This window comes from Pezoporus occidentalis, unplaced genomic scaffold (genome assembly GCF_034315485.1).
Source record: "Pezoporus occidentalis ecotype Australia unplaced genomic scaffold, CSIRO_AGI_Poc_V1 ctg16, whole genome shotgun sequence".
Lineage (NCBI taxonomy): Eukaryota > Metazoa > Chordata > Aves > Psittaciformes > Psittacidae > Pezoporus > Pezoporus occidentalis.
In genome coordinates, this window is record NW_026913425.1 from 6,943,239 (window position 1) to 6,952,500 (window position 9,262).

A 9,262-nucleotide genomic window follows, 5' to 3' on the forward strand; every position below is an offset into this window, starting at 1 on the left:
TATTTGACTACCTCAAAAATGGTTTGTGTTCAGTTTTTGTCCCTATTTTCTCAAGTATTGTGACTTATTGCAGTGAGGTTTCTAAATTTCAGAGGGCATAAATCTCACTTTAAAATAAGTGGCAACATTTTCACTCTGCTCATGCATAAACCCATCTTGTGCTGCATATTTCTTCAATACTTGTTGAACCATTTTACTGCAAATCTGCTTGACTTGCTTCCAAATTAAAGCTAATATTAAAAATGTTAATGCCATGGTAATACTAAGTCACTTAAATGGGCTTTTTGAACTGCAGATTCACTTAAATTGTAAGCTTAAATGGTAAGGCCACTTCTTTCTTCCCTCTTGCTGAATTCTGAGCACAGTGGTTAGTGTCTCACTGATGCTAAAGTCGGTGACAAACCTGCTGCTGCTTTTGCTAGTGTGGTTTGAGTTGCAGGCTCTTGTTTTGTCCCTTGGTAGCAGAGAAGCTTGCATTATAGGAACACTTGGTGGGGGGAGAAAAAAATCTATTATTTGCAAGTGAAAAATCTGTTCATCTACTGTAACAGATCACTTCCATTAGAGTTAGCATTTTCTCTGATTGTTTAGTAATTTCTTGATTTCCAAAAGCTTGCAAATTGTGTCCAAAAAATATTTGAAGCTGTATAGCATGACACTTTTGCACTGAGCCAGTGTTTTCTAAATTTAAAACCCTCATTAAACCTGAAAGAGCTGAGGCCATCATTATTAGCTGTTTGGTTACTCTTTGAGCATTAGGACTGATGTCAGGGGGCATAGATTTCATCCTTGTTCTATAGATTAAAAGTGACATTGGCAACAAAAAAAATGTGATGAGGGGAGACCAAAACTAGCATTAAATGGCTAGTCCTGGTGTTACGCAAACTGTGGTATACTTCTTTTTTTTTTTGTGATATGCTGGTGAAGATAAACAGCCTTTCTGACCCAAGAACATTCAGCCAAATGACCCAAGACATTCAGCCAAAATAGTGTTATGTTTGGATTTCTGTGCTGAACACCAAAAAGTTATACATGATTATTAAAGCTGTTAGGATCCCATTTCCTTCCTTTAGTATAGCTACACAAGGGAAAAACCTAGAGCCTTTTTTTTGTCTCTCCACATATTCTGTTGCTTGATAACATTATCTTGAGCCTTGAGTGTACTTTTTCCTTTAAAATTACCATTGTTTTTCAGAACCCTTTTTTTTTTTTTTTGCCACAGCTACTGCAAATGACAGTGCATTTTCTAGGCAGGACAACTGATGCTTCCAGAGGTAGTTATTCATGAAGAACTTCTGATTCAGAGAGGTTTCAAATACATATACCAAGCAAAACAGAGGCAACTACGTTGTAGTGAATGCCCAGAGGCATATGAGGAGTCAGGATTCTTTAGCTATCTCCTGTGTTGCAGTGGACATATATGCAGCCTGTGAGGTCTTCCCTCAAAACAGGGAGTAGCCCCACACCTTTGAAGTTCCCTTCCAACCCAAACTATTCTGTGAGTCCTGTCTGTAGACTGGAGTTGTAGGCAGACTGTTGCTGGTTTTGCTTTGCCACCAGAGGTGGTTGTGTGCTCATATGGCTGCATGGTTTCTCCTGACCAGGATGTGTTGAGTGGTTTGTTTTCGGAGATCCCTGCCTTGCTGCTGTGCCCAGCAATGGCATAGCCTAGGGAGTCTCAAGCCTCCTGGCCCATCACACAGCAATTTTTTGCAAAACCAGTCCTGGCAAGATAAAATGCCCAGAGTAGATGTTTGGGCATGCACACTGATAGGTGGCAAGGTTAGATTTTTATCATGAGAAATTACTGATACATGTGTGTTTTAATCTTGTTAGAACAGTTTTTAATTACTATAGGAATAAGACAAATAGTCCAAAAAGTGGATTTGAAGTCTGTTTCTTCTCATAGCTGCCAGTCTTCTGAGTGCAACACACCAAGGACATCTTTTTTTCAAAGGAGAATCAGTCTCCAGTGTCGTGTGTAGAACAGAGTAGTATATGACCTCCAGGAATAAAGAGATGAAAGGTCCCAGCTTTGTCACAGCCTTATTATGTGATAAAGTAATCGCTTCATTCCTCTGAGATTTCTTGCTGCTCTTCAGCTAGTGGCAGATCTCCAAATACCCCTGTCCCTCACAGCCACTTTTTTATATGCCTTTTCTGGAAATTGATACCTCCTCATATGTTTCCGTATTTGCTCTCTAACCTTCTTAAAATGGTTTGTTGGGATTTTGTTTTCCTTCTTATTCCCCCCCCCATTGTCTCTGTTGGCCTCTGGTTAAGAGCACAGCCATGCAAACCATGGGATTTTCCTTGCCATCGTGGACTGTGAATGTCTGTGGGAAGTAAGGTTATTCAAAAGTAGGTCTCCTGGTAGTCATAACAGAGAGTCACAGCCCAAAGGAGAGGCATGTGCATCTTTCCAGTACTGGCAATATAAAACCAAAGGGACTGCATGTTCAGCAACAAAATTGGTTCTCTGGTATAATTCTCTTCGTTGCTGTGCAAATGTGTGCATAGGACAATGCAGCTTTAAATAAGTGACTGGAGAACAGTAGGGAGGGAAAAAGGAGATGCCTGTATTTTATCAGGATGCCTTTTCTTCATAGTATTAATGCCAGGTTAAAAATACCTCAAATCTGTGACCTCAGCTCAGCTCTTCTGTGGTACTGAAGTTATCAGGCTTCTTGTGTAACTGTACAGAATGTTTACACTTAGAGATGACCCAAAAAATCCTCAACAGAAGTGCACATTTTCCTTTTTGCCCAGCAGTGGGAACTGTCTGCCTTACTTTGAGCTGTCCCATTCCGGGAGAGTTTCACTTCATGCCTTTGAAAACAGAAAACATCTGTGTGAAACCATTCATATCTCCTTTTTGAGAGGACTGGCCATCAGGGTTCTGATGGTGGAGTATAAACTGGGAAACTTCCTGCTGATTTATACCTTGTTGAGATTGAGCAGAGTGAGCATTCCTGATGAATACCATGCACAAGAGGTGGGTGACCATTCACTTGTGCCCACCCAAAAGCAAGCTTTTGCCATCTCAGTTCCACATGTTGCCTTTTGATCATTCAAAACAAGGGTACTCATCTCAACACACCTGATCCTCTTTTTCTGAGATGGTTCACCCTCTGCATTTCCTATCCTGCAGCAGTGGCTTAGAGACATCAATCAAGTTAGCCACAGAATGTAACACTCGTGATTAGCAGAGAGCGTTGGTCCACCAGTACTGTTGTGCTCTGGACTGTGGCTGCAAGCATGTACGGTGATCCCTTGTAATTAATTGGTATAGTTTCAAGGTAGGTTTTGGAGTCTCAGAAAAAAAGCCTTTGCTTCCCAAATGTCATCTTTGTATACTCCCTGTCTGACTGGTCGTGGGTGAGAAGTGGAAAGCCTTGATTGTTTCACATATTATTGTAAGAGAATTTAAAGCCAGAGGTGAGGGAGTCAGCAGGAGGATTTTTTTCTTAAGCTTCTGGTTTCTAATTACATCAGTTACAGTCCTGCTTTCTTAGTTGCTAAAGTGCAAGCATGAACTGGAAAAGAATGAGATCATCTGTGGTAAAGCATGCTGAATAAAGATCTCCATTCACATCTTTACCTTTTATCCCAAGTTCTTAATGCCAAGAATTAATGCTGTTTGGAAATGCACAATGAATGTGCCCTACTGTGGGCATCCAAGATAATCCTAATTGCTTTAAATGTTACTGAGAAGGGTAGGCATTTGAGAAGGGGGAAGGGACTCAGCTATGAAATAGTATATCTGTGTTAGGGGACACAGATGGGGTGTATTTTCAGTTACTAGGCTTATTTTTATTTTTGCATCAAAAAGAAGCTTGTTGCTGTTCAGACTGCTTTCAGTGGGAAAGTGCCTTTGAATGTATGTTTCTAGAACCAGACTGGTTGTGCTTGTGTTAATAACATGCAAAGCAGAAAAGGAGCACTACTCCCATATTCTCCTAAATTGCTCCACATTACGGTCAGCACAGAACAGTTCACAACATAGTGATCAAAGCAAAAATCACAAAGATATCTCAGCTGATGTATGTAATACATGGAGTTCGGTTTTAAGGCAGATCCATAACAGAGTTTTCATTAGCCCCTTATAAGTATTTGGCATCAGCCTTCTCTTAGACTAATGTCTCATCTTATTCTCTGCTGTGCATAACACTGCTTCAAAGAAGCTTGCACCTGTGCTGTGCTGTGGTGACCAACTGCAGCAAGCAGAAATCCTTGGCTGTGGGTGGGCTTCCAGAATTCATTCCAGTGGGAACCATCACCTGGTCCAGGTCTGTCACAGGGTCTGAGGAATAGGAACAAGACAGTCAATACAGAACGTTTTTAGCACATTATGCACTTGCAGATGTCGGCAGGAATTCTCAATGAGTAGGAACCATTTCGCCCCAACATACATCTTGAGCAATAGGAAGGAGTGAGAAGCGGCTTTATTTTTTTTTCAGGTTCATTCACACAGAGTAGACGCAAAGGAACTAAAAGATATTTGGGATTAACCGAGTGTGAACATCCTTCAGAAACATGAGTTACTGCAGCTTTACAAAGCACAAATCTTTGTCTTCAAAGGGAGTGCTGAAAACACAGCTGATGAAAGTTGGTCTCTTCATTTCCTTACAGTTTTGCAGCTTCTCTGTGACCTTCTAGCAGGAGCCCATCAAGCCATAGGCTCCTGACTGCTGGTGTCTTAGATCTGCACAGAACAGGATACCAGAGTATGAGACTGATGCCCTTGCATAGCTAGTTTATGAAGAACAAACAGCCTGCCACTAACGCTTGTTTCTTTGCCTTGGTTAAAGTCAGTAGTCCTCCATCTTTTCTAATAGTGCGTTCACACAGGAATGAATTGCACAAGAGACTCAGTGGAGATAGATTTTCTTTTTGACCTTTTGTTAAGTAATTCTGTGCTTAAGGAGTTGAACATCTGGGAACACAGGGTTAAGCACTTCCAAATGTGAGAGAGCTGAATGGAGATGGCTTAAGATAACTTGACTTTTCTGCATGTGTTTGCATCAAGATTTCATCTTGTCCATCTTGCCACAATCTACAGCAAAGTCAGGACAGACTGTGACACTCCTGTTGTCACTCTGATGCTTTCTCCACAATAGAAAAATGGTGGGTTTCTCTCACCCTCTCTTTTTGTGTGTCTTCTCAGTTGTTTAGCCAGCAACTGAGCTGATTCTGATGGTTCTCTGGTTCTTAGTGCCTGGTTTTGCAGCAGGAGTGGTTTGCTTGTTTGTTGTATTTGATATTTTGACCTAATGCTTTGTCAGGCAGTTGCCACATATGTTACAGTAGTTGCTGTAGCTTGGCAGGCAGTTTGCTGGTAGTGGGTGGTAGAGTCAGTGAGGTAGCAGGGTACCATTAACTTGGGTGGAAACTGGACAGCATTTTCGAACTGAATTTGACCCGTAGTATTCCCATGCCACTGAGCCACCCTGTCTTCAGGGTATTGCCGATCACCCCACTGTGTCCAATAGTGGCACCAAGAAGACAGGTACCAGTCCTTGAGATGGTAACATGGGGAGAGCACTGACACCATTCTCTCTCATTCTACTATTCACACAGGTACCATGGCTTGCTTCTTGGTTTGACTGTCACCAGTTTCCCAGGCCTTTCTGTTTTTTGAGACACTTCATATGGCATCTGTGGAGCCTGGAGTGCAGGTTAACTGCTTGCTTAGCCAGCATCCATTTCCAGTGGCATCTGCCAAAGGAAAATGCTTTGGCTACAGGGCAGAAAGTGACATGAAGAGCAGTTCCTGTTCACCCTCACACCAAAAACCCAGGCACACTTTAGGGATGCTCTGGTGCCCTCGAGCTGCCAGTGGCAGTCTGGTTCTGCTTCCCTCCATCCTGCACGCATGGCTGTGCTTACACACATATGTGTGCACACTGGGAAGAAGTGCATGGGCCTTAGCAGCATGTGTGACTGGCATACTTACTTATTTTCTTTTTCCCTGGAAAAGGTGAAAGAATTTTAAAAAATTTATTGTACCTTTCAGCTTTAAATCTTTAAAAATTGCTTCTTATTGAGAATTTAATAGTTTCTTAAATGTAAACTTGGGAAAATATTTACTTTTCAAGCATGAATATCATTCTGCTTTCTCACATCACTGAAAGTGTATTATTCTTTTCAGACCATTGAATTCCAGGGATCACTTACGTTAAAAGTCAATGTGGTTTCCAGTGTCAGAAGACGTAAGGTTTTGTATTTATGGTTGGAATCCCTTCTCGCTCCTTTTCCTGTGTGATATTAGCTGAAAATTTTTCAGATTCATACAGCTCAAAGGTATTCAGGTGCTTTCCCAAGGGTAAAAGGTAATTAGATCAAGGAATGGTCTTTAAAAACTGTCACAGACCCAATTCTGGTACTGTTATTTACACAGGTAAGGGTTGTGTAACAACAGTGGGAGGATCAGCCACAAGCCTCAAGCAGATGAAACTCGTACATTTAAATCAACATGAACATGGTTTTTGTTTCTTTGAACTTGGAACTTTTGCATTTTATTGCTGTGTGATTAAAACACTGGAACAGAATTGCCCATTTCCTTTTTGCTGCCTTTTTATAGCTAAAAGTCCCAGTCTGAATATCTTGCTCATATTATCAGCATTGCACCTGCTCACTGCTCCTTGATTTCAGTGACTGCAGTGAAAGTCTATTCAAGTAAGCAGTGCTGGTTTAGCTACAGAAGCAGCACTCATTTGCTAAAGGTAATATGTCAGTAGTGCCAGATTGTTTTTAAAATCTATGTGGCTGTCACTGTATACCCTTTTGCACATTCAGAGACCAGCATATATATCCCAAATTGCCTAAGTGTTAAAGCTGTGATTAATTTGGAAGTCAGTAGAAAAACAACCCATGTTGTTAGGTAAGAGACCCTGAGACCCTGAGGCGGCTTGAGAGGCCAATCAGTCGGTGGCTGGAACTGTTTCCATCTAATGACACTTCCCATTTGAAGGTCAGGATGTCTGATGCCCCATGAGAAATATTGAAAGACTGGGGGAGCCCACTGGTCCAGAAGGCTTTGGAGCCAGCTCTTGAGCCGATGTCTGTCAATGAAAAAGGTTGCCCTCTGTGTCATTCCCCAGGTTTAAATTGAATTAATAGATAGCTGCTAGAAAATAGATCATGAAAACGAAGTGGCAGTTTTTTGCTGTGGTAGGATTTTAACAGACATGCTCTAGCCTGTTGGGTGTGTTTTCTGTTGTATTCTTTCCATTTAGGAAAAAAACTTTCTGTAAGTTTGTCACAGAGATTTATATGTATCAGTATTTTAAAATGGGCCTTTCCATTGCTCCAGGCACATGCACACTAAAAGTATTAACAAATCCTTTAAAATAAATAAGACTCTTGCCCATTTGGCTACTCAGGAGTAAACAAAAATTTATCCTCTTTCAACCTCAATCACTTCCTTCATACTTTTGCCCCACAGTGTGGGAACACAAGAGATTCCTGAATCCTTACAGCATGTCCTGAATCTTAACACATTGGGCTTTGCTAATCAAAGGAGAACAAGGTTTCAGAGTCAAGAGGGCTGAGCCCCTGAACCACCCAGCCCCCCTGGAAGCCACACTACATTATATACTGTAATATATAATGTGAGATAGATTCCTGGTGCTAGATATAGCCAGATCCAACCAATGTGTTGTCGGCAGGTGAAAGCTAAGGCCCTGAATGACCATTAGAAGCTAGTCTATAGTGCAGGAGATGTGCTGATTGATGCATTTTCTGAAGGGGGTTTCTTCTCTGGCAGAGTATCTCTGTTCAGTTGTTTCATAGTAGTCACGAACCACTCTAAGTTGCTCACCCGAATAATATGTAGTGTGTGCTTCAGATTGTGCAAGTCTGGTGCAGACTGGGCCACCCAATGAATATGCTTGTTCTGTGAGCCCTTCTTATGAGGAGGACCGGCTTTCCTTCTAGAGGCGCAGAAGTGTTCTTCTGTTCTTCCACTCATTTTCCCTAACCTACATGTTTGCATCTGATTCAAGTCCTAGGAGATCTTGGGCAATAAATGTTTATGTCAGCTCTAAGACAATAGTAGAGTCTGCTGTGGTAGGGCAGTGTTAGAGCTTTATTTGTCCTTTGACGTGTATCAAAGGAGAGATGTGCATGAAACCAAGGAGCCAGGTTCTGCAATGTCAAAAATAGGCAAGACTCCCAAAAAGTAACAAACTGCTGTTTTATGTAGTCATGGAAAAAGATACGCTTGAAACGCATGAAAAGTCACGGAAAATGATACGTGAGACCTCAACTCCATAATGATTTTCCATCGCGTAGTAACCTGGGTTGTGTTCAAAATAAGAAATCGGGAAGCTGAGCTGCAAATGCAAGTTACTGCAGAAACAGGTGATACTAAGAAACAGAAATAGAAATGGGATGTTGGTAGATTTTTTGAAAGTGTTTCTGATTTTCCCAGTGATGGGGTGAACCCAGATGGCTCCTGCTTATTTTCGCTGGATCCTGTTGGATTTTCCTAGGTGTCAAGCCTGACCTTTTCTTTCTCATTGAACTTCAGACATGCAAGAAGTCCCCTGTGCCTGCAAGCACGCAGGGCTCAAGCTGGGCACAGCGGTGGGGTTTGGGGAGAGAGTTTAAGCCTGAGCTCCTTGTTCCTTGTTCTGGTGCAGTTGAACTACATTCATCATGGCTTCTAAAACACGAGTAATGGTTGTAAACAGTATTCTCTTTTAAAAGATCACAGCCTGGTAATAATGCTCACTAAACAGAGATAAAACCCTGAATGTAGTAAGTATTGATGATTAAGGTGTCAGGGGCCCATGGAGCTCCGGCTGTGATTTAGTTCCCTCCGACTGCCTCAACTACCGATGCATTTTGCTAATTACATCATAGATTTTCGTATTGATGAACAGAATCTGAATTAACACGGGAAGCACTAATGTTACCCTTTCACTATTACTGTTGTACAAGAAGCCGTGGCAGATGCTGGCAGTTAGTTACACAAACATTAGTATTAACGATTGGCCATTTGGAATTGGTGACAAACTGCCGCGCGCCAGAATCCTGAGTCTGAAACCAATCAGGAAGTTAATGAGGAGAGAAATTACCACTGCAGCTTCCCCTTCATTATATTCACGGTAGGCAGGAAGGTAGTGTTGGGGGTGGATCACAACTCATCTAAGGTTAGGAAGGTCAGAGACCCTTTTACTTCGTTTTTGTATCTACTGCAAATTGCAATGTAGCAACCGTTCCTCGCACTATATTAGTTTTAAATTCCTTAATATTT

At 41.7% G+C, this 9,262-nt stretch overlaps 1 protein-coding gene across 1 annotated transcript in view; it reads left to right on the top strand.

Moving 5' to 3' along the window:
* The window catches only part of DMRT1 (doublesex and mab-3 related transcription factor 1), a 56,256-nt gene that overhangs the window by 45,885 nt on the left and 1,109 nt on the right, over window positions 1–9,262 (top strand). The window lies entirely within an intron of this gene.